Source organism: Macaca nemestrina, unplaced genomic scaffold (assembly GCF_043159975.1).
Source record: "Macaca nemestrina isolate mMacNem1 unplaced genomic scaffold, mMacNem.hap1 Scaffold_62, whole genome shotgun sequence".
In the NCBI taxonomy this organism is placed as follows: domain Eukaryota; kingdom Metazoa; phylum Chordata; class Mammalia; order Primates; family Cercopithecidae; genus Macaca; species Macaca nemestrina.
In genome coordinates this window covers 83,054-108,504 of record NW_027257786.1, presented here as the reverse complement: position 1 = coordinate 108,504, position 25,451 = coordinate 83,054, and the positions used below count along the sequence as shown (strand labels likewise).

Sequence of the window (25,451 nt, the reverse complement as noted above, 5' to 3'; positions counted from 1 at the left end):
AGAGTCTGAAACACCCACGCCCAGGGTCACCTTAAGTCCACGTTTACCCCAGAGAGTCCCAATTTTATGTTTTCCCAGCATCGTCTTAGTGATAATTTATCCTGTAAATTCCAACTGCCTTCACACCTCACCCTTGCTGTCTCCCAGCAGACCCCACTCAGATGCACATGCCCCAGACCCCACACCCAGGTCTGTGCATGCTGCCCTGCTCTGCCCATGTGGAGACCACCTCCCTTTCTTGAGGAATCAGCTGGCGATCATCTCCTTGTGGAGGGCTGCCCTGACTTCCAACTCTCTCCAGCGAAGGCAGAAGCCATCCTCGGTACTTCCCCAAAACTCAGGCCAAGTATGAAGATGGCGCAGACGCTAGCTTTGCCTGGGATGCCATGGGCAGGGTCCCCAGATGCTCTGCACATGGCCCGGGGCACCGCCTGAACACAGCAAGTACTGAAGAAATAAAACTGACGTGCACTGACCTCTGATAGGGCCTCCTTCACCATCCACATCTGTCTCCCCTCTGGACAGTAAAATCCACAAGACACGGAGGGCTTGTCTCACTCATCTTCAAACTCCCAGGGTCACCCTGGTAGGTAAAGGGGACTCAAATGTCTTCTGAAGGAAGCGACTGGTTAGCTGCCAAGTTAAAGGGCCTCTGAAATTCAGAGCTCTGCATAGGAGTCCAGCACACTTCATTATGAATGACTCCAACCACGGCAGAAGTGGCCGTGGAACCAGTGCTAACCAATTCAGGGTTTGTTCACTGTTTCTCAGTTCATTATCACAACTCATTCTCACAGAGCAGCCGCGCACAGATCCTCAGACGTCTACAGAGTGGGACGATGGCGCCAAGTCACGTGAACGTCCTGTTGCAGACTGGGAGACACCGGTCAGACACGGACCCAGGCAGAGCACAGACCTCGCGTTAAATCTGCTCCATGTAAACAGCACTCCCTGACAGGCCCTTTCCTATCTGCACAGCTTCTACAAATTCAACTCTCGCACCTGACACCTAAGAATACTGCACACCCCCATGTGAACCCCCCATTTACCTCCCAAATTGACCCGGTATGGCCGAGTACAAAAAATTTCAACATAAGGGAACTGGAGGGCATGTGGGACTTTCTCGAGTCCCTGCTGCCTCCTGATGGGAAGACCCAATGCTTCACACCCCTAGTGAAGGGCGGGTCTCTTCGGCCCCCCGGCTTTGACCTGGAGCTTAAATCAGCATTAACTAATTTCACTTTCCAGGACCAACTTCAAAGGCCTGCAAAGCCAGACAAGGGAGAGGAGATGGAACACGCCCTCACCTCAGACCTGCCGCAAGCACGCACTTCTCAGATGCGTCCCAAGGTGCACAGCGTGTCCGATGCCTGTTTCACATCCACCGACCTGCAGGTCTTCTATGCGGCATCAGCCTCCTGGGCACTGGGAACAAGAGGTATAATGGCAAGTCCCCTCTGCAGCAAAGGTGAGGCAAAGGGACCCAACGCAATGGAACTGACCTTTTTCTGACAGTCTCAAAACAGAAGGAAAATACTGTACAGCCAACTTCCCCTCACGCAGGTTTATTTACCTGTGACTCAGAGGCCATGACAGACAACTTCAGGTTCTTACCGATTCCTATTTTCCCCATCCAGGAAGCCTTTGTTTTTAATATCGTACGAACTTGCCATTTTGTAGGCCAAAAACAGCAAATATCGGCAGTTTCCTACAGTTCAACTGAATAAAATATGATCATGGCCTTTTGTGAAACCATGAAGAAAAGGTGGATATCTCAATATGTGTTTCCAGACTGGCTTTGTTCCTGAAGCGGTAACTCTGTTCACTCAGGGTTTTAGACACTGAAGAATAAACATCAATATCCCACCAAGAAAACCAAAAACATGAAATAATTTTGCATCCACCTTGGAACCTTTTTAGGACAAGGCAGGACACAAACTTTTAAAAAGCTGCAGTTGTCCCTCTGTATACACAGGGACATGGATTCCAGAACACCCCCCGAGTTTACCCAAATCTACGTATCCACAGGACTCCGCGGCCACCCTATGGAACCGCATGTAGGAAACGTCGACCCTCCACAAAGCCAGGATTTTTCAGTAAGGGTTTGGTTGGAAAATAATTAACATAAGTGATCCTTCGAAGCTCAAAACCTATGTTGTTCAGAGTCAGCTGCATTTATTACTTGTGTCATATCTGAGGCCTGAAAGCCATCATTCTCGGTACCTTAACGTGATGGTTAACAAACTAACTGTTCTGATTAGAAAGAGGAAAAAGCTTATTTTTAAGCTGACAATGAGAGTGGATGCGGCTACGGTGAACGGAGAATAGACCTAAGCAAGCACCAAGGTTAGGGTGACTGCCTGTGCTCAGACCCATCAGGGCCTGTTCCTCCATCTCCCTCTGCTGAAAGGGATAACCGCTTCTCCCCCACGACTAAAGGGCCTTTTTTAAATACTCACACGAGAAGTGCTATGAAAAGCTGAAAGGTCACAGATAACATTTTTAAAAATAAACATTAATGTAAGCATTTAACAAGCCCATTATGATTTAAAAAAAAATGGTATTAAGTTCTTGGGTTTGGTGGCTCATGGCCGTAATCCCAGCACTTTGGGTGGCCGAGGTGGGTGCATCACCTGAGGTCAAGAGTTTAAGACCAGCCTGGCCAACATGGTGAAATCCCTTCTCTAACGAAAATACGAAAATTAGCCAGGCATGGTGGCAGACGCCTGTAGCCCCAGTTACTTGGGAGGCTGAGGGAAGAGAATCACTTGAACCTGGGAGGGAGAGTTTGCAATGAGGCAAGATCGTGCCATTGCACTTCAGCCTGGGCGTTGAGTGTGAAACTCCATCCCAAAAAGAAAAACTAAGTATAAAATTTTCCTTCCAATGAACCTATAATTCAGCCACCGAGGTATCCTATAGCTACTTATTCAGCCATGAGATACACCACAAGAGATATAGGCGAACAGGACACAGTTCTTCCCTTCAAGAAGGCTGCACCCTCAACAGAAGGGAGGCACATACTCCGAATGGAATCGGCATAGGAAACAGATGCTGCTGCAGGTGGAACTGGCTGCACAGAGCACCCACTCAGGTGTCTGAGAAACAAGGAGCCGCTGGTGCCATCACCTTCCATACCTGAGCTGGGACAGTGGGGAGCCTGTCATCACCAGGGACAAAGAGCCCCAGAACCACACAACGAGCTTACAAACTCACCGAGGCGATGACCGAGCAATGTGTGTGGGGTGATGCGAACACGCAGATGTCAGGGTCACGCGCGGCATTGGTTTTGTGCATCAACCTGAGCGTGCCCGGGGTGCCCAGATGGCTGGTTCTGCATTATTTCTGTGTGAGATGCATGTTTGTCTCCGGACTGAGTGGAGACCCATTCTCGCCGGTGTGGGGGGCACCACCCTATCCACCCAGGGCCCGAGTAAAACAGCAAGGCTGGGAAAACTGGGTTCACTCCACCTGTCTGGCTGATGGGCCAGTGACATCTGTCTTCTGCAGCCCGTGCTCCTGGGTCTCAGCTCCTCAGACCCTGGTGGGATCTGCACCCTCCGCTTCTCAAGTCTTCAAGCCACACTCTCTCAGGACTATAGCTTGCAGGCTGTGGGTCCTGGGGCTTCTTGGACTCTGTAGCCCCTGCAGCAGGCCTCGCCCTGGAGACACACGCACACCCGGCTGGCTGTCTCTCTGGAAGCCCTGACTAAAAGTCGCCCCTAAAAGTGGTCTTCAGGGTTTCTTTCTAGCCCTAAGATCCCAGCGCCCCTCCTACAATTCTAGGCGGAAAAGTGAACGGAGACCAATGGACAGAGGTGTGTGCGAGGACACGCCAGGCAGCAGCACTGGGCAGGAGGGCACTAACGCTCACTAAGCAAAGAATCAATGCTGCTTGCCACAAAAATGAGAGCAGTAAAGATTTCTTCAAACAGAAATGAGTTTGTTTCATGATTTGCTCTTAATACATAAGAAAGCATAAAAGTAGGCCTATTAACAATTACATAAGTCTTTACAGGCCCTTGAACTACTTCTGTCCCCTTGTGTTTTTATAGAAAATAAGCCTGAGGTTAAAGAGAATAACGTCACTGGCCACAGCTGGGGCCACGCGAGGACACAGCTTATACCCCTGAGGTCCGTGGGTGCCCCATATCCTTCCCTTGCTGTTTATGGAAATATGGGAGAAACCAGGAGGTCTGAGCGTGGACATGGCCGTGCTCCCAGGGGCCGAGGAAAGCACCCATCTGTCCAGTCTTCCCTCCACCCCGCGGTTTCCTCTTACTCAGACTCTTGGGCTGACGTGGCCCATGCACTCAGCAGCGCCATCATTAAACGTTTAGCTTCGCATCACGAGGGCCTCCTCTGGCCTCCTCTGACCACTCCTGAACCTGCAGTCAGCACTAGTCTGCAGGACACGCGTGGACAAAGTTGATGGATCACGGCTTCCAATGAGGAAGGTGCAGGCAAGGAGTCGGAGAGCCGGGGATGGAGCAGCACTCACCCAGGGAGGCGAAGGCCAACAGCGGCCACCACCGAGGACCTCCCTTCCCACCCTGAGGGCAGCTCACCCAGGGAAGCGAAGGCCGACACCGGCCACCACTGATGGCCTCGAGGGCTCTCCCCACCCAGAAGGCAGCTGCGATCACATTTCCCATAGCACCAAGAGACCCTGTATTGAGCACAAACCTTTCCAACCTTCGAATCAATAAGGAATCACAACACAGACATTCCCTCAATCCAAATGGCCAGCCCACAAAACAGACACGCAATTATACACATTTCCTGTGGGAAAATCAGTCAGTCCCTGGGGCCTCGCGCCAGGGGTGGGGGAGCATCATGGGGAGACGCCCCAGCCCCAGCCTGGTTCCTCCCTCTACAGCTCCTTTTCCCTCCTCTTCCCCCCGCCCCTTCCCACCCCCTCCTAGCCTCAGAGGCTCCTTCCTCAAATTCTTTCCCCTTGATGAAGTCATTCATGCCCAAAATACAAGGCAAAGTCATGGGGGCTCAAGAGAAAATCCATACCGTGGCTCGCGTTTTAGATTCTCGTAAGTTTTAGAATAACTAAGCAAGAATCTTTGGCATGTGAATGTGGTCTGAAGGCATCTGAGCACAATGCCCGGCACTGGCCCGGAGTGGATCATGGGTGTCTCGGACATCTTCGCAACTCTACACCAATTATTTTGAAACACACCAGCAGAATAGAACCATGTGAATAGCTGCTTCTTAGTTAAAAGTAGGAAAAGACTCCAAAAGCTGCCCTCAAGGAACATCCTTCCCACCAGGAGTTTTCTGCATCGGGCCCTTCAGGCACAGGCAAGGCCCCCGGGCCCAACTCCCTCATCCCTGCGTCACAAAGCAGCAAAGACGGTGGGGAATAAAGCAAATGAAGGAGTCAGTCCCGCCCAAAACGGGCTCCAGAAGCCACAGCCACTCTCCCAGTGTGGGAGCCAAGTTCAGAGACCTGGAAACACCAGCGTTCCCAGGGAGGAGGGCAGAACAATGCCATTTCCCTCTAGTTTAGGGAGACACCACCGCACGTCCTCTGGCCTTAATAGAAGAGAGACTTCACATAAATGATTTCAATGACTCCACCACACAGAGAAAGTGGGCTAAGGGCTAACACACCCATATAAATGCCTGGCAAAAACACATTAAATGAACACACAGATAAGCAGGGTTCTCCTGTTATCCACCAAATATTCAGAAACAAATCCAGTAAGCAATCTCTTTGCAATCAAAAGACCAATTCAGAGGTGCAGATTAAAAATAAACATACAACTGAACCCTTAATACACCAAGAACCAATTTCCACGGAAGTGTTATCACCTCACCACCTCCCAGCTGAAGGAAGCAGCACTGGCCACTGACCAGCTGTTCACTCGTGGGTCAGTGAACGAAAGGCAGTGCTGTCCAGGACAACGATGAGATGTTAACCTGAAAAGGGCAAAATTGCAGAGGCTGGAGGGACCTTCCAGGTAACCTGGCCCCCTCAGTGGACAGAGGACCCCCGTGGGGCCACAGAGCCCAGAGCTCCAGTGTGTTCAGGGAAAGCACTCAACTGCAAACCTGATGATGTCCGAATGCCTTCCGCCCTTCTGCGTCTCTGCCCCACTAACAGGGAATCCGTGAATGCTAAGGAAATGTAACTCATTTTACAATACATGTAGATTTTTAGCAAATTAAAGATAAACAGTGACAAACTTTGAGAATTAACCAAAATATAGTTCAGTGAATGCCCAAACTCATAGCTAGTCTCCAAGAGGTGATAAGCTGTGTGTGGTGGTTAACGCCTGTAAATCCCAGCAGTTGGGGAGGCTGAGGCAGGAGAATCACTTGAGCCTAGAAGGTTGGGGTTGCAGTGAGCTGTCATTGTACTACTGCACCCAGCCTGAGAAACAGAGTGAGACTGTCAAAAACAAACAAACAAAAACAAATTAAAGGAGTTCAAATGAACTCGCCCATACCCTTTAAATTTTCATTTGGGTACATGGGGTGATCTAGTTCCTTTTTCCCTTGCAATACATGAATAATCTAATAATTAAATATAATCTAAATTATATGGGAAAATTTAATTATTTTCCCATTTCATTATTCCCTATCTCAGGGAAAAAGTTAAAAGTATTCCCTATTTCAGGGAAAAAGCTAAAAATCATTTTAAACCTTCCTTCCACAAAACAGTATACTCAGTCATCTCTATCTGCTTTATCATGTGGAATTCAGCTTCACATGTTTACAATGCAGTTTTTGTTAAACAGCGTTTCTGTAGACAGGCAAGAGGAAGAAACACTTGGTCTATGTAGAAGCAGCAGAAGACACGTTTTAACAGAAAAGGGAGAAGATACCACCGTGTGAATCTGGAAATTCTGTCCTCATCTTGTCCACACACACAGAAAACACCCAAGCACGTGCCTAGTGTCCAACAGGAGCACAGAAAGGACAGGGATCCCTCCAGTTGTTTAATGACCAGCCCCACTTGTCACCGCCACATAACAAAATCCGCACGGCAACTTCAGCACGTTTCATTCACGATTCCACGGAAATCAGGCTGAAGAACATACAGATGTTTTGCCCACATTTAAAAATCCAAGTGTGGGACTCAGAAATAAAACACATTATGGGTTCACTTAACTTTTCCAAATTTTTACTTGGAGAAACCTATAAAGTTCTTGTCAGTTACATCCTTAAGGTTTTCAATAATTTTTCAATGCAAAGATCGGGCAAGACTTGTAAAGAGGTACACACATACGGCCCAGCGCGGTGGCTCACACCTATGATCCCAGCACTTTGGGAGGCCGAAGTGGACAGATCACGAGATCAGGAAACCGAGACCATCCTGGCTAACACGGTGAAACCCCCTCTCTACTAAAAATACAAACAATTAGCCAGGCGTGGTGGTGGGTACCTGTAGTCCCAGCTACTTGGGAGGCTGAGGCTGGAGAATTGCATGAACCCGGGAGGCAGAGCTTGCAGTGAGCTGAGATCTCACCACCGCACTCCAGCCTGGGTGACAGAGGGAAACTGTCTCAAAAAAAAAAAACAAAGGAGGTACACACATACATGCCATGTTCTTCTCTCAAAGAGACGGGCCCTTTTTTAAGATTCCAGAAATAAATGTGGTTGTCACCCTGCTTTTGAGAGGATGGGCTGTGTTTTTTTTTTTCTTTTTTTTTCTTGAGACAGAGTCGCACTCTGTCGCCCAGGCTGGAGTGCAGTGGCCGGATCTCAGGTCACTGCAAGCTCCGCCTCCCGGGCTTACGCCATTCTCCTGCCTCAGCCTCCCGAGTAGCTGGGACTACAGGCGCCCGCCACCTCGCCCGGCTAAACAGACTTTCCTCTATGCACCAAGGATGCACCACGGGGGCAGTGCTGCCGCCGCCTCCCCAGTCTCTGCTCAGGGTGGGGCAAGGGGAGCTCCGTTGTCTCCCGTATACACCGTCAACAGGCCAGGTGCTCAGAAGGAGGCTTCCAGGACTCGCTGTAGGCATTCGTCAGCAGGGCAGGCAGTGCCTCGTGCTGGTGGGCATCCAGCAGTAAGGGGGTCTTGCACTTCACTCCCTGGGCCCAGCCCCTGAAAGAGGGGAAAGAGACACCTGTATCGTAACTCATGTGTATTTATAGATACACAGAGACGCTGCAGTGCAAGGTGCAGAACTAGAAGGAATCATGGAAATAAGAGGGAAGACATTTGGTTACGACTGGCAGAGCCACCTCAAGCCTCAGCACTTCCTGCCGGAGCCCTCACTGACCAGACTCCTCCAGGGTCACTGCCACTGCCTTGCCCAGCTCATGACAGGGCAGACAGTGACAGAGCCTCAGAACAACCTCCCACTCTTTCCTCACCAGCCCAGGGTACGAGCTGTTCATGAGTGTCCCAAAGCCTGAATGCAGGAACACAGAGGTGACTGAGCAGAAAGGGGGACAGCCACAATGGCCGCGGGTGTGCAGATATTGCGGGGCACCCCAGCAGCCCTTTCCGTCTTAAAGAGGACGGCCACGGGTGTGCGGATGCTCCCGCGTGACCCAGCCGTCCTTTCCATCTTACAGGGGAATGGCCACGGGTGTGCGGATATTCCCAGGTGCCCCAGAGCCCTTTTCACCTTAAGGAGATTTTCACAGTCTCATATCAGTCTCCAAACTATTCAGTGAGGTTGGAGGAGTATCACTGTGGACCAACACTGATTGGCACCAAGTAAGGGCGATTTTATAACCATGTCTCAACCATGAAACAATCAGGTCTTTGGCCATCTGGTCTAAGCTTTTTCTGTAACAAAGTTGGATAATTTAGTTGAACTTTGGTTTTCCAAAGCTTGTCACAGAAACCACATCTTCCTAGGTGTGGCTCTGTGGTGTCACGTGCACACATCAGTAGCCAGGCTTGCCAAGACTCACGGCATGTTACACGTTCACCTGAGAAGGCTGCTGAATCATTGAGGGCTCTGGCGTGCTCTGAAATGAATTTGCCACTTCAGCCTACACTCTACTCCCTTGTTTGGTTAAAGAAACCCAAAAAGCAGAATTTGTTTTGGCCAATCGCCTGCTGACCCAACTGCAGAGGTTTTAATTAGAGTACTTTCATTGCATCATAGAAAGCAAAGTCATATAGATCAACTCATTATTACCACTCCAAAGGTTTAGTAAATCTCCAGATAATCAGGCAAACATTTTAAGAAGCTACATTAAGGTTTACAATACTCAAAATTTAAAATTACATCCATGCTTCAAAAAACCACCATTCCCATTTTAGATGGCCAAATGCATATGAGAAAGAAAGAAACGTGCTGAGCGCATTTTTTGGGTAATCTTATGGAGAAACTGCCACTTTAAAAATGGCTCTAGTTCCTGGCTCCAGATGGGTGTGGTGGGTTGCCTCACTCAATTTCAACTCCACCTGAAGCTGGGACACTAGAAATCCATTCCCACACTCCAGGGCACCAGAAATCCCACTTCTGGAAACAGCCAGGAATGCAGACCTGTAGCAGAGAATTCTTTCCTGCCCACCCTAACTGTCCTCTGTGGAAGGCGACAGTCAAAGACAAGTCCACCCCCCTAGTCGCAACTGCACCACGAAGAACCATTTCAAGGTGGGAAGTGATTGATCAGTGGGAACAGGCAGTTTAGCTAATCACTTATAAGGCTGAGAAGTGGGGTTTGAAGGCCTGTATCTGGTCTTGTCCTCGGTAAATGGTCATCCGCCAGTCAGCCTAAGCCACATGGGAAGGGGCTTCTTGCAGTAAAAGTGGGGGCACAGTTGTGGGGAGGGGGAATGTCTTAACAATCACTGTTTTACAGGATCACAGGGCTCAGGCAATGTTCAGTATTGTCACACACCAAGGTTTTTACAGTCTGAAGAAAACTACAGTCCTAAGGTGTCAGTTCTCAAAGCCCTTAAGTTCCTCCTGCTAAGATTCCCAGAGTCTCCACTTCTTGCACCGAACCCCAACTTGCACAGGCACCTGCGTCTTCCTCCTGCAGCAAATGCAGATAAGAAGCTGTGGCTCTGCTGCAGTAATGATGCCATGCAGCCCTAACACCACAGCAGAGCAATGGCTCTGGCCTGAATGTCCCCAAAACCTCATGCTGAAACCATCTCCGACGGGATACATTAAGAGGTGGGGCCTTTGGGAAGTCCTGCTCTCAGGACTGGGGTTGGTGTCCTTGTTGGGAGGCCTAGAGGAGCCCTCCTGCTCCTCCACCACGTGAGTTCTGACGAGACGACCGCTGCCACGCAACACCTGTTGAGATGCTGCCGTCTGTGAGCCACAGGCCCTGGGGCACCAGATGTGCAGGTGCCTTGACCTTGGACTGCCTTGACCTTGGACTTTCCAGCTTCCAGAGCTGTGAGCAATAAATGTCTCTTTACAAATCACCCAATCGACAGCAGCCGGACAGAGACAGTAATGTCACAACATGAGTCACTTTCTCAGTGGGCCAGAGGACTCCCCATGAGCCACCACTGTAAAGCAAGAACTCCCTGGAGGATGGAAAGGGGTTCACAAGGAATTCTACCCAGCACCAGGGTGTCTGTCCTTTCTTGCAGGAAGACAGCTGAGCCATGGCAGGAAACTACAGGGTGGGTGGGGCTGGACAGTAATGTGTCACCTGCTCATCTAAGCCTCAGTCTCCTGCCTCTCATCACGACAGTGGGGGTAACACCCCCCTCACCTGAGCTGTTGGGGGAGGTAAGAGTGCTGGGTGATTAACAATTGTTAGTTCCACAGAAATAAGGCAAAGAATCTGCCCCATGTCTTATAAAACCAAATCAGCCCAGGAATTCCACATCACTACTAATTTGCATGGGAAAATGCCAGATTCTCCTAAGTTCTGGCATGTCATTTGTATTAATAAAGTTTGCAGAGTTTTCACATACTAAGTATATAAAACAGGAAAATAAATCATGCAATTTGGAGGCTGAAGCAGGAGACTCACTTGAGCACAGGCGGCGGAGTTTGCAGTGAGCCGAGGCCTCGCCACTGTACTCCAGTCTAGGTGACAGAACGAGACTCCATCTCAAAAAATAAAAAAAAAAAAGATTTTGCTGCTTCATACTAGTAAAGTGGGCAGACTCTACATGCCAACTCTTATTCAAAGGTCGCCTAACACTGACTCAGGAACTCTGGCCCTGATGTGCTTGGAGTTTTAATCCTAACAGTGTTAAAGACCACTCCCCCAGGAGCTCTGAACAAGTACTCCAGGTATACGCTGAACAAGACCACACACTCTGACCGAAATCTAACTTCCCAGACCCAAACTACAGAACCACAGAAGACGCTGCTTCTGTCCAACTTTGTGTTCTGCCATCGTTTGTGTCCATTATTTCCTACAAACCATCTCATTAGAATTTAGGGCACACAAAAGGCCAATACAACAGGGTTACTTTTCAAAGGTTTGGAGGTGAAGAACAGATACAATGCATTAGCTTCCTATTGCTGCTGCAACAAACTACCACAAATGCAAACCTCCTCTCAGCCCTGGAAGTCAGGAGTCCCAGGGCTGAAGTCAAGGGGTCAGTAGCTTGTATTCCTGCCTGGAGTCTCCCAATTCATAGAAGCCACCATGCAGCTTGGCTCACAGCCCCACACCCCTCCTACCACTGCCCCGGCCTCAGCCCTGCACCCCTCCGGACCCTGCCCCTGCCCCACACTCGCCCTCACCCCCACAGCCCTCTGGCCTCTATCTCGTCCTCAGGTCTCCTCCTCTGAGGCAGACCCTCGTACTGCCTTCTCAAAAGGCACATGTGAAGACACTGGACCCACCTGGACAACCCAGGGTCCTCCCCCATCTCACTGTCCGTTACACTCACATCTGCAAAGCCTCTTTTGCCATGGAAACTTCATTATACTAACAATCATTTAACAAGTCCATTCTAATGATGTGAAAATTGGCATTGTTTTCCTCCTAATGAACAGATCAGTCACCCTTGTAACCTATAAATATTTGACTATTAAATATACAATACTGTAGGAGACAGAGATGAGGAAGACGGTTCCTCCCTGAAAGACGACTCGACCCTAGACGGAGGGATAAACATTCTGAACAGAATCAACATAACTCAACATTTGAGTCGGAGAGGTCAAGCAATAAGACGTTCAAAGAAGCAACCAGAAAGTATGTACTGTGCCTGTAGTTCACATCTGCGCCTGGCGTCATGAGCACGAGCATGCGGACACGCACACAGGGCCCAAGTGTAAGATCAAATATAAGGAGCTTTCCACTGTAGTATTTAACTAGATCTTATTACAAAATAGCCTCCTGATTTTTATCCAAAAAGTTCTCTGTAATTAAGGAAATTAATTTTCCCCTAAAAGGCATTTCTCTAGCTATCATTCCATATAAACTAAATGGGCATATTAAAGAAAAAAGACAAATGTTTGACTTCGGGGGTTTGCCTACGACTTGAATAAGCATGATTTTCTTCTGGCCAAGCAGGGAGCAGCTGGACCAGACTGGAGGGAAGGAAGAACAAATTTCCACTCTGACCTCAGTTGGGCACCAGAGTCTTCCCTGTCAGAATGTGGGTGTGGTGCTTCCCACACACCAGCCTCTGACGAAACTCAGCCCAAGGGTGTGGGAAAAGGCTGTCTACTTCTGAAAAATCTACAAAGTGCAGACACATCAAAAGCTTCAGAAGACTGTAAGCGGCCAAGGAGACCACTACACCCTTGGAGTTTACAGAAAATGGTCAGCATCACACGTGCCTGAGGTCCAGGGTCAGCTCCCGGCTGCCGCGACGCCGTGAACGCAGCCCTGGCTTCCCCTCTGATGCAGAGAGCTGGTCACTCTGCCGGCAGCACTCAGAGCTCAGAACATTCTAGAGGAAAGCAACGTGTTCCTTTTAAAATGGGGAACCGGGGCAGCACAACTGAAGCTCTACGACTGTCTCAACTACTGGGTTTCGGGGTAGCATTAGGAAATCGTGAGAATCCAAATCTCAATTTCATACAGATTCCAGATTCACTGCAGGTTCCAGAATTTCCTGAGACATTCTTCCAATTTATCACTCAGGATTCCCTTGCCAAAGCTAATAAAGTCTACATTCCTTACGGAAAACCCACCATAAGCACCACCACAAATAAGATCAACTGACTGACGCCCGCCCTTCGCACCAAACACAGAAACTGTTACTCACACAAGACTGTGCTGGAGGCAGCTCTCAGCTGAAGCCGAATCCGTGAGACTTCATTATCCCCCATTTTGGATCGAGTGTGAAGACTGTCAGCAAACCAGGGCCCCAGTGTAAAGCAGAGAACAGATCCTCTGATGCCTGCCTGAACATTTCCTTCCCACCTCTGTCTTGGATATTGAACACCCTCAGAGCTCCTGAGTCACCCACATTTGCAGGTCATTTATCCAGCCACCAGGATAACACAATTATGCGATAAAAATGCCTTCTCAGGGCTTTGTCATACTCAACAGAGAAGCTCAGAAGGCTAGGTAAGCGCAAGAAAGGGGGAAGCGTCCTCCAAACAGACAAAAACCAAGGAAAACCGTGCAGAGACTCGAGAGAGAGAGCAGAAACACAGCCCGCTGTAGCCTTTCAGGTCCTGCTGGCCGCAGCCCTGCGTTAGGTGGCACGATTTCCACAGATGCATCCTGCTGGGCCCACTTGAAAGGTCCCGCTTGCGAGACACTCACCCCCACTTCCAGCTCCTGCAAGACCCGCTGCAGCCCCACTCCATCCTGGGGGCCGACTGTGCAAGTCTTCCCGGCGAGACCCCTCAGAGCCTACTCAGTGTCTGAGACTGGGAAGCACCAAGGATCCAGAAAGGCACAATCCCGTTCTCCTCGTGCTGCTTTCTGGGTTCCAAGTTGTCTAACGAGTCCTGCATAAACCACGGGCTGGGGAGCCAGCCAGGGCCCAGCAGCACCCAGCTCATGCGCTCCACTCACCCCACAGAGGCCCCAGCACGCTCTGTCCGCGGGGCAAGACACCAGAAACAGCCACAGTTCAGGGTTCTGCCACCCGCCCCGCTGCCGTCATTACCTCCTGGGATCTGAATTCTCATTGGTTGGAACGGTGATCCCACAGCTCCGCTGCCTAAATTACCTGCTGGGATCTGAAATTGTATTGGTTGGAAAGGGGATCTCATTGCTCAAGCACTCCCTGCTGCCTCCTTGCAAACAACATAAAAAATCCAAAACCCCTTGTAAAGAACGTTTACTATAACCTCAAAACAAGACACATCCCGAGACCAAGGAAGATACACACGCACATCTGACAGCTGGTGGACGTCAGTGACCGACGCCACGGCTTCCGTGTGGCGTGTGAAGCAGGAGGCCTGTCACGGTGACTCAGGCTGGGGTCTGAATGGGGGTCTTCCAAGCAACTAGGCAACCAGGACGCACACCCCAAAACCCAAGTCCCCGCACTCATGTACCTGGCAGAAATGCTGCGTGGCCATCGACACCAGTTGTGAACCAAGACCGATCTGTGTCCTGTGGCCCTCACAACGTCCGTACATGCCTGGGCCCAGCAGAGGCCCGCACGGCACCCTGCTCGCCTCCAGTGGGGCTCTCTCCTGCCAAAGGGGATGGCCCTGAAGTCCGTTGAGATTTCCAAAGCTCTACAAAGTCGTGCTTCCTCCTGCTTGTTCAGAAGGCCTAAAGCCCTGAAGACACCAGTGAGAATTGACCTAGCCTCTTAAGGCAGCTCAAATACCTAAACACAGGAACGCTGGACCTCTCTGCCCTCGAGAGCAGCCGATAACACTGGGCTAAGCAGAAGGTACAGATGTCACATCCAGAAGCCAGTGGCGCTCAAGATTGCATTCCAGGAGCCGCCCATGTGAGTCCCTCCAAGGCTTCCAAGTCCCACTTGATTGTTTTCATCGTATCTCTATAACATCAGAGACATTATATCTCACGGTATCTATGAGATTGTCTCCACTTTTATGAGCACATATGCTCCCTGACTTACCATGGGATGAAACTGTTCCAATAAACCCAGCGTAAGCTGAAAATATCCTAAATAGAAAGTGCATTTGACATCATAGTTTCAACTTACAACGGGTTCATCCAGAGGCAGCCCATCTTGGGCCAAACAATGCACTGAGTGTGACTAGTTCACACCATCACAAGGTTGAAAAAAAAAATCAGATATGTAACAATTGGGAGCCAGGGACCATCTGTATTGGGGCTCCTGTCTTCAGAGACAACAGAAACCTCTTCTTAGACAAGAATCACAATTTATAATCCTCAAAATGTTAAACTTAGTTTAACAATCTAGACGTTCAAACAAAGCCAAAGTAGGCCCACAAGGCCGTTTGTGCCCTTCACTAAGACGCACGACTCTGTAATAACCCTCACCACAGCCCCTCAGGGTGGGTCCCAGAGGCAGTTGAGGCTTGTGGCTACGGACACTAACGAAACCAAAATCAGAGTACGCAGGTGCAGTCAAGTCATATGACTTCTCTACTAGCATATGCACAAATGTTCATCAGCAAATCTCATCTTTGCTTTACCTCCCTCCCATGACCTAAAAAGGAGTCCACCACACACACACCTCACTTCAAAAACATAATTAGTACTTGCATTCAATTCTGAGCATTCGGAATAGACCTAATGGGTGATTAAATCTCTCCTCCAACCCATTGCTTAGTCTTCTTAGAGGATGAAGGATTTTGCATAACACAAGTCAACATATAAAACATCTGCTATAGAAACAGACTTTCAAGTGGTCCTCATTAGAGTGATTCAACTAATATACAAAGGACCCAACACACAGCAGTGTATATTAGAAGAATGATTAATTTGTTCCCCTAAAAATCCTAATATCTACACAGAAAAAATACCCAATACACATTTTATCATTCTTTACCAGTATAGTCATACAAAGGAGTATCACAAAAGCAAAAGAACACATTTGGTTTGACTCACAGTTCTAAGTTTAATATAAAATTGCTAAAACCACCAAGACAAACATGACTATGAAATATTTAACGATCTTCACCTAAATTCAAGTCACCATTCAACCACCAATACCTCTGCTCTCCTTACGGGAACTTTCCAAAAGTAAATTCTGGAATTAACAGGACAAAATTTTCTGGTGATAGAAATTAGGAAGAAATTGGTTGAAGGCCGTTCCTTGGCTGTCAAACTTTTTCTCAATAATATTTTGTAAAATAAAAGCGTCAAACAGATCTTTACATTAACTTACAATCTATCAAGCAATACTGGAGCAAGCTTTAAATATTAGCCACATTCTGTCAGGGCTGACTAACATTAAATCAGTATCAGTCTCATGTCTTGTAGGAGCCACAGCTCATCTTCTTAAAACCACTTAAGATTTCATAATTAACTCAATTAAACAATGTAAGTCATCTCCTTGATCTTTGACATGAAGGGGTCATTTTCCCCCAAAATAGTACCTCTTTCCTTGACATGATTTAATCTGTGGTTAGAGTATTTAAGAGGATTTCTTTCCTTCTTAGAAAATAAAATATACACCTTTCCAATATGAAAAAACTCTAACTGATAATGCCATAGCTTACCCAGGTCAAAAGCATTTTTTTTTTTTTTTTTTTTTTTTTTTTTTGAGACGGAGTCTCGCTCTGTCGCCCAGCTCAGGCTGGAGTGCAGTGGCGCGATCTCGGCTCACTGCAAGCTCCGCCTCCCGGGTTCACGCCATTCTCCTGCCTCAGCCTCCCGAGTAGCTGGGACTACAGGTGCCCACAAGCGCGCCCGGCTAATTTTTTGTATTTTTAGTAGAGACAGGGTTTCACCGTGGTCTCGATCTCCTGACCTTGTGATCCGCCCGCCTCGGCCTCCCAAAGTGCTGGGATTACAGGCGTGAGCCACCGCGTGTTAAAAAAAGAACCTAACTGCATCTTTGGACCTTATGTGAGGTAGTGTCCAGGGTCACTGGGACCCCTACTTGGCCAGTGTAGCTGGGTACCAATTAAAGACAGAAACCCAAGCATTCACTCAAAGCCCCTTCCCAGCTGTTCATCCTAGTGGAAGAAGCCATGAGTACAAACGAATGCGGCATTCTACGGAGGGCTTTGGGGATAGGCTGCTTGAGAACATCAAAGTGGCTCACGTCCCCCGAGTATAAAGCCAGTGACTGCTCTCAGCTTCCATCCACAGTAGCCAAAGTCTGGAATCACCTGAGTGCCCGTCAACAGGGGATGAAGGGAACGTGGCCCGAACACACACAGGAGCAATACTCCACCACACAGCGGAGAGCCCTGTCATCCGCGGCAGCATGGATGGAGTTGGAGGACATTACGTTAAGCAAACGAGTCAAGCAAGGAAACGGCGCATAAGCAGGAGCTGAGAGCAGATCTCATGGAGGCCAAAAGTAGGTGGTCAACAGGGCCCAGCAGAGCCCACTCATAAGCAGGATGGGCAGAGGCTGGTAATGTGCACAAACACACAGCCTAATGGGAACACGAGACCTACTATTGATAAATCAGCAGGGGGATGGCAGTGGGTCATCTACTGTGTATTTCAAAACAGCTAGGAGAGAATAACTTAACATAACCAGCACAAGGAAAAGAAACTATTTAAAGTGAAAGACATCCCAAGTACACAGATTTCATCAATATAGGGGTGAATCAAGGTATCACATGCACTCTGAAAATATGTACGTATATTATGTATCAACAGAAACAAAAACCAATGACAGAACCATTTGCGAAGCACGTGCAGGAGAAGAATGGGAAGCCTGACATTGTGTGGCTGTGTGTCCCCACCCAAATCTCATGCTGAACTCTAACCCTATGTTGGAGGTGAGCCCTGGTGGGAGGTGATTGACTCATGGGGGTGGTTTCTAATGGTTTAGCACAATCCCCCAAGCGCTGTCCTCATGATAGTTCTCCTGAGATCTGGTTGTTTGGAGGTGCATGGCACCTTCCCATTCACTCTCTCTCCCCTTCCAGCCATGTGAAGACATGCCGGCCTCCCCTTCACCTTCCACTCTGATTGTAAGTTTCCCCAGATGTAGAAGCCTGTACAACCCACAGAACTGTATGCCGATTAAACATTTTTTTTCCTTATTACCCAGCCTCAGATAGTTCTTTATAGCAGTGGAACAACAGTACAGTCCTCAGGACCAGCAATGTTTTCCTTCTACCCAGCGGCCAACAAGGTCCTACACCGTAGCTGGTTTTCCAAAGCTTTGCCAGAATGCTGAAGCTGTTTTGGGGATACTAACTTTCCCCATCTCTGGCAAACCAGATGGGGCATCCTATTGGCCTCTTACCACCTTTCTCAGAGAAACCCCACCTCTGAAACAGCCTCCACCAGGGGCCTCCTTCAGCAGCAACAAAGCTGAGTGTTCCTTGCACTTCCCTTCTTCTGAACAAGTAAACATCTTAAGCTTGTTTTTCCATCTTCCCAGCTCATTGAAAAAAATATCTTATGCTTTCTATTTTCCTAACACACACACATGGAAGAGAAGTGCCGTGAGGGCAGGGGCTCTTGTTTTCCCGGATCTGAGCCTGGCCCTCAAACACTAGCCGAATACTAACACGATATCCAGAGGCAGAAATGCAAATATCCATATGACTTCAAATACCCTAAGGACCTAACAGGCCGAGTGGCCCATGTAACTATGGTGTGCTGGGCCATTCAACTGGTGTCCAAATCCCTGTCCAAGTGAGCTCTTTAATTTCGAGACTTTTCAGACAGCTGTTTTGTTGTTGTTGTTGTTCTGTTTTGTTTTTATTAAAGGGATATGTTACAATTATAATCAAGAATATCCCAGGCCGAGTGTGGTGGCTCTTGCCTGTAATCCCAGCACTTTGGGAGGCCAAGGTGAGCGAATCACCTGAGGTCAGGAGTTCAAGACCAGCCTGGCCAACATGTTGAAACCCCGTCTCTACTAATACAAAAATGAACCAGCCATGGTGGCAGGCACTTATAATCCCAGCTACTCAGGAGGCTGAGGCAGGAGAATGGCGTGAACCAAGAGGTGAGGCTGCAGTGAGCCAAGATCGTGCCACTGCATTCCAGCCTGGGCAACACAGCAAGACTGTCTCAAAAAAATAAAAATAAACCAATACTCCCAGTTAGTTCTTCACCAATGTCAGATACATCAGTTTCAAGAAAAATATGAAAGCATGTTTTTATATTTCAGTGTTGAATTTAACCATATCTTTTAACCATACCTTTTAAGAAGATATGAAGATAGAACTTCCTCAAGGATTGGGGGAGAGAAAAGCAGTTAAGAAAATCTTAAAACCTCAGGAGAAAAACAAGTATGGGTTAAGACCTCAAGGCAAAACTTTTTCTTTGCACTTTGATTTCAAAAGAACAGAGATGCCCAAATTATGAACTCTCCCATCTGCATTTTATATTCGTCTGTGTCCTTTGAAAGGCTGGAGATGGGATCCCAGGTATTTACTTGGGATGCCAGAAGAGATGCAGCTTCACACCCCCGACCTCCATGGTTTGCTTAGCCCCTTCACCAGTGGATCTCACCAACAGATGACACATCCACGCCTCATCCATGGCAGCACAGAAAACCACTTGGAAGACAGCCACTCCCACCAAGCTTCCTGACTTTGGTGTTTAAAATCTGCATCATTTAAAATCTGCATCTCATACGTGAGATTACACTCCTCCGAACAACGACATTGCCACTGTCATTTCACCCAAAAGGGCTTTAGGAAGTGACACGCGGTCCAGACGCCAGAGGTCGCCGGCCGCCTTACTCTAGCCTAATTCCTTTGTGCCTGTATGGAGGCTTCACAGATACAGCCCATTAATGACTGTATGAGAAGCTCAGGGCATAGACGAACTCAGTGCTGAATTTTTTCCATTTATCACCCTTTGTTTTGTCCAGAAGACAGCTGAGAAAGGCGGGGGCAGATCATCTCCTCGAGTGTAATGACTCTAGCCACTTCTCTTCACCCCAGGTCACCACTCAGTCAACACCCTTTTGAGAAACCAAAGCAATTCTGTTCCCTTCACTCTGGGTTCCAAGCACTAAATTCCTCCGTTTTATAAATTAGATTATCAAGCAGCCGTTTGTAATCTGGACTGCAATCTGATATGAAATTTAAAGCTAATTTAAGTTGCGGTAATAGCTCCTATTCACATTATAGATAAGGCATGAATGAAAACTTTAATCTGTTCATAGGACCAACTTTGTAAACAAACCAATTATTCAAGCAATGATTGTCTTCAGTTAGATGCAAATTACTTTGCTCATGAAAGATTTTCCAGTAGGAATTTTTAAATCCATGGTCTGTCTTTTCTGAGCCTGTCTCTGCACCTTCCCCTGAGTGCACAGCAGGACTTCTCAGGGCATCCCATCAGCAGACCCACTGAAGAGAATAAGCTCGCAGCCCCCAGCCCAGGAATCAAGTCCGAGCCCCAGCAGCCCCTCGTCCAGCCGGGGCTTCCTCACCAGCACAGCACCCAGAGGTCTTCCAGGTTTAATGCCAGGTGTGCGTGGAAAGTAGAGTGCTGGAAGGAACACAATAGACATTCAACAATGCAAATTCCCCCCTGGAACAGCCCAGCAATCCTCTGTACCTTCCCCCAAAGTACCCATGCTAGGCAGGCGTAGAGTCCAAGGGGGGTGCCTAGGAATCGGCATTTAACACTATTCTGATGAATAAAAGTTTGAGAGGTCGGTCAGCGAGAGGCTGTCGTGGCCTCCACTCATTTGCAGGCTCTGAAGAGACAGATTCAGGTAACAGGCCAGACAGGACAGGACAAGGATGGGGAGGTGGAGGGCAAATTCCACAGACAACCATCCGCCCCGTCATCCCCACTGAGACTCCGTGATCTAAAGAGAGGCAAAGCCAGGGAGAAAAGATGCCCGCACCACACGAGCGACTGAGATTTCACCTAAAGCATGCAGCATGTGGCTGAGGGCCAAGGTTGGGCAAGCCAGGAGCACAGAACGGGGTTCACTGGCCCAGAGGTGTCTCCCACACCCACACCCCGTGCAGACCTCCCAAGCACTGCCTGTGTCTCCTGCCTGGTTTAGTTCCTCCCCGCCTTCTACTGTGTTGGTTTCTCAGCCGCCACCCACCACCACACAACCCTCTCTACAAGCTTGGTGGACTGAAAAGAGCGGGGGCGGGTAAGATTTGGGCTCTGGGGCCAACGTCCTGCCTGAGACATTAGTTCCAACCCACCTAGCTGTGATGTGAGCCCCCGAGATTTCTCAAATGTGAGATGGGAAGGTAACTGAACCCACTCACCAGGACGGCTGTGCAGACTGAGATTACATATAGCCACACCTCAGCATCCACCACACGTGGGACCCCAGTCGTGTTGCCCCTGATGGGAATCCCTCTATGCCCCTTCTGCTACCACAGCCAACTCCCAGCAGTAGCTGTGGAGGGTGCATCCTCTATTCCCACTCCACTCCCCTCCCATCGCTCCACGCAGTGACCTGCCACGCAGCGGCCACCAGCAAATCCGGCCCCACTAGATAACCGACCACCAGCCCCCCCTCACTTTGGGGCGTCTTCCACTTGCAGTTCCGAAGCAGGCCGAGAAACCGCCCTCAAGGGCAGTCACCTGTTCCTTAGTGCATGTAATGACATGCCACACAGGACCACCAGCAAACCCAGCTCCACCATCCAGGCTCCTGTGGATTAACCGAACCCCCACCCCCCACCCCCCACCTTGGAGCGTCTTCCACTTGCGGTTCTGAAGGGGGCCGAGAAACCGCTCTCAAGGGCACTCACCTGTTTCTTATTGCACGTAATGACCTGCCAAGCAGGGCCACCAGCAAACCCAGCTTCACCGTCCAGGTTCTGGTGGGTAACTGCCCCCGTCCCCCGCTTCCTCCTGGGGTGTCTGGGAGGCTCAGAAACCGCCCTCCACGGGCACTCATCTGTTCCTTATTGCACTAATACCTCATTTACAGAAATCCACTTTGACTTTCCAGCACTGCACTTGTGACAATTTAGCAATCCTGCTTGCAAGCTACAAGAGCTTGAGGTCACGTCCACCTCACCAGTATCCCAGAGACCCAGCACTATCCCACTGTGTTTAAAATTCCAAAATACTCCTGCAAAATGCTACTGGCATTTGCTTTGCACATAAAATGTTAAAAACCTTCAAGTGAAACAAATATCTTCAACAGTTTGATACAACGACATGTGAGTTACACATCTGCCAAGTTGTAAAGCCTCATGCATTTATAACATTTTATGTACGGTGAAATGGTTCATTAATATAAATTATGAGAATCTCTAAGAAACAGGTTTTTTTCTGGCATTAGATGACCAAAGGAAAACTGGGTTCTGGCTGGCTTGCGGGCCTGTAGAGACAGACAGATCTGCTGACACAACCAAGCTCCTTCCCACTGATGTGGCCTCATCCCAGGCCCCTCACCCGGATGCCTGCAGGCCCCTGGAGGAGCAAGCTGACCTGTCCACATTTCTCAAATGCACAGCTGTTGCTCACACTGCAGATAGAGTTCAAGGCACGAGCAGGCCGCCACGCTAAAAATACCACGCAGCGTCCACGCCAGGTGACGGTGGTTTTCACTCCATCCCAAAGCCCCAGGTATGAGTTTACAGCCATGATTACCACATGGATTTTTGGACCCTCAAGACATACTTTGTTTCCTTTTATGCAACAAAGTTAAAAGACTATCACTCAGATATAGGCTCTGAAACTGTGGAATAATTGTTTGGGAACAGAGCCTCTGCCAGATCAGGATTAGCACTTGGGACAACACCCCGTGACCTCGGTCCAAACCCATCCAGACCAGAAGCCTCCCACACTGTAATTTCTGTGGATTTCTGTAAACAAGGTATTACTGCAATAAGGAATAGATGAGAGCCCTTGGAGGGCAGTTTCTGAGCCTCCCAACCACACGGCCACGTTCAGGCTGAAGCCGCACCACCTCCAGAAACACTGTCCCTCGCCGAGGTGTGCCTGGCTTCTCCCTTTTTCCAAAACTTAACAAAACCTGAAAAGGACAGGTCTGTGTAGAAAAACACAAACTACTTGCGATTCCTCTTCCCAGTTCAGGCTGTAGGAAGCTCGTCTCGGCCCTCACCGTGTTCTGACTGTGGCTTGGTTCCCATAAGAAATAAAGTCAGAATTCTAGTCCCTGTCTCCTGGGCAGTGTGGCAGGCATACATACCTTCAGTTATATGAGGAAAGGCGTGGCGAGCCCCCTTCCTTCAGTAAAACTGCAGAGTTCCCAGAACCCCGATGCCATCCCCCTCACACCACTGTGAACACCTGGACAGAGCACATTTCAATGCGTGCACCTTTGTGGGCTAGTTTTCTATTTCTCCACTAAATCACCCCAAATTTAGCGCCCTAAACACTGACTTATTTTCTCACATTTCTGGAAGCTGGAGTCCAAAACAGGTCCCACCATCTAACGTCGAAGTGGCGGCAGGGCTGGCTCTGGGGAAGCGACCGTCTCCTTGCCTCCCGCAGCCTCTAGAGGCTTCTGCATCCCCTGGTCCATATGGCACCCCCTGTCTTCAGGACCCACAGCGGCTCTGACGGCCCCTCAACTGGAAGACGCAGAAACGTCAGGAGACCGGGATCTAGTGCTAGGGCCAAGCCTCCCCACCCTCCCAGCTCCTCACACACTCCCGTGTGAGCTAATATAGATTCCACTTTAACTAGTGTCACCTGTGTAAGGGGTAAGTGCCCAGCTGTGAACTGGTTAACCTCGCCCACACAAACCCCGAGAATAAACTCACAGGCCATGGACCACTCCACAAGCAATAAGTGACCACCTGCTCAGGGACCTCCATGCCCCAGCAGAGCCCTCCGGTACCTCCTTGTGAGCTCAGACTGGCGGCAGGGGTCTGCAGCGCCACAGGGCCCTGGATAAAAAAGACAGCTCCCATGTCGGGAGGCACCCGCCCGCGGTTGGGTTCCCAGTACTTTAATTGCCCAGGTGGACAAGCCGCGCCGCATGCAACCCCATCACCAGAATAACGGCTGCACGTGGCGAGTGCACGGGTGGCCACCACTCAGCCCAGCTGGCCGCGCTAAGCACATCACCACCGTGACGCCCAATCAGACTCAACTGCTGGAACAGTCCCGGCATCGGCCCCCAACAACATTCTGGATCACAATTCAGAGTAGTGATTGCGATCAGGGCCACACGTGGCTGAATGTTTTTACAGGAGGACGCCACAGCTGGACTGACGCCACAGCTGGATCTGGCTGGACTGAGAGCATTTCCCACTGGACATTCTTACAACACCATTTTATTTGCGCTTTATTAAACTTCTATGGCTTTTTTCTGCTTATCTACTTTATGGGAGTGTTTCTTGTTCTTATGACTGCGGTGATACTTCAAGCTACAACTATCAATGTGTAAATTAGTTTGGAAGTCGCCTTATCATTAAACATTTCACAAGCAAGCAGTCAGAGGCACCTAACCCGGAGGCCTCTTTTCTTCTCTGAGCCAAAGCTACCTTGGACTCAAAGAAAACGGCACATGGAGAGGGGCTGGATCTCCAGCACCCATTCCTAGGGAGCCTCCTGGGGAGAAGATATGGAGGGAGAAGCCCTGGGTTATGGCACTGTCGTACTAAAGAAAAGTCTATTTGGGTAATGTAAGCACCAGACTTAAGAGATTAAGCAAACCATGAAAAGAAACCACTAACCACAGCTTCTCCAAAACAGAACTAAACTCCCTTTAGTTTGAATTGGAAAAGCAGAAGTGATGATCAGGATACAAAAAAAAAAAAAAAAAAGAAAAAAAGAAATGACACAGTATCTGAACACAGGAGAATAATCAAGGGCCACTGTCTCTTCCTGTGTCAGTGGGAGCCTCGCATCTAAGCTGGATTTAGAAGGTTGCTACTTTGGACTGAAAGGTATCCCCAACTCTAGTTTGTAAGCAAGTGGAGCAGAATGCTTCAATTATTTCAAGGTTTAGCGGTAAAGCTCTGCAACTCTCACAACCATTTTAATTGGTGTGAATTTTAAAGTGACTCAATCTGTTGGCTGGAGTATCTAACGGCTTAACCACGGGGTCACGTTGGAAAATTTTTCCAATTGCTTTTGTTTTTCCTACTGAAGATGCATTTGAACGTTCTTGTAGTTTGCAGTTGGCTGGTTCTGATGTTTGGTCCTGAGGAGGCCCAAGTATCCGTAGAGGAAGAATCTGAAACCTCAAGCCACTCGAGTGCTGTCTGGGCAGATGGAGACCCCAACCCGAGGGCCACTGACGGGCTCAGCATGGGCGCAGGGCCGCCCGCTGCAACAGGCCACGTATTTGCCGGTTACAAAACATCATAAGCACACACCCCCAGGTGTGCACACACGCTCTGTACACATCTGTCCCTATCAACACCAGCACACACCCCCAGGTGTGCACACACGGTCTGTACACGCTCACGTCTGTCCATGCCAACAACAGCATACACCCCGAGGTGTGCACACACGCTCTGTACACATCTGTCCCTGCCAATGCCAGTACACATCCCCAAGGTGTGCACACACATTCCATACGCGCTCACATCTGTCCCTGCCAACGCCGGCATACACCGCCAAGGTGT

General features: G+C 49.1%; 2 long non-coding RNA genes across 2 annotated transcripts in view; both read right to left on the bottom strand.

Moving 5' to 3' along the window:
• The window catches only part of LOC139361568 (uncharacterized), a 194,702-nt gene that overhangs the window by 116,817 nt on the left and 52,434 nt on the right, over positions 1-25,451 (bottom strand). The gene's annotated exons all lie outside the window — the stretch shown is intronic.
• LOC139361566 (uncharacterized) lies at positions 361-24,622 on the bottom strand. The gene is made up of 3 exons (XR_011619118.1): positions 23,266-24,622; positions 1,308-1,425; positions 361-583 (listed from the first exon to the last, which is right to left on the bottom strand). It is a non-coding gene; the product is annotated as an uncharacterized lncRNA (long non-coding RNA).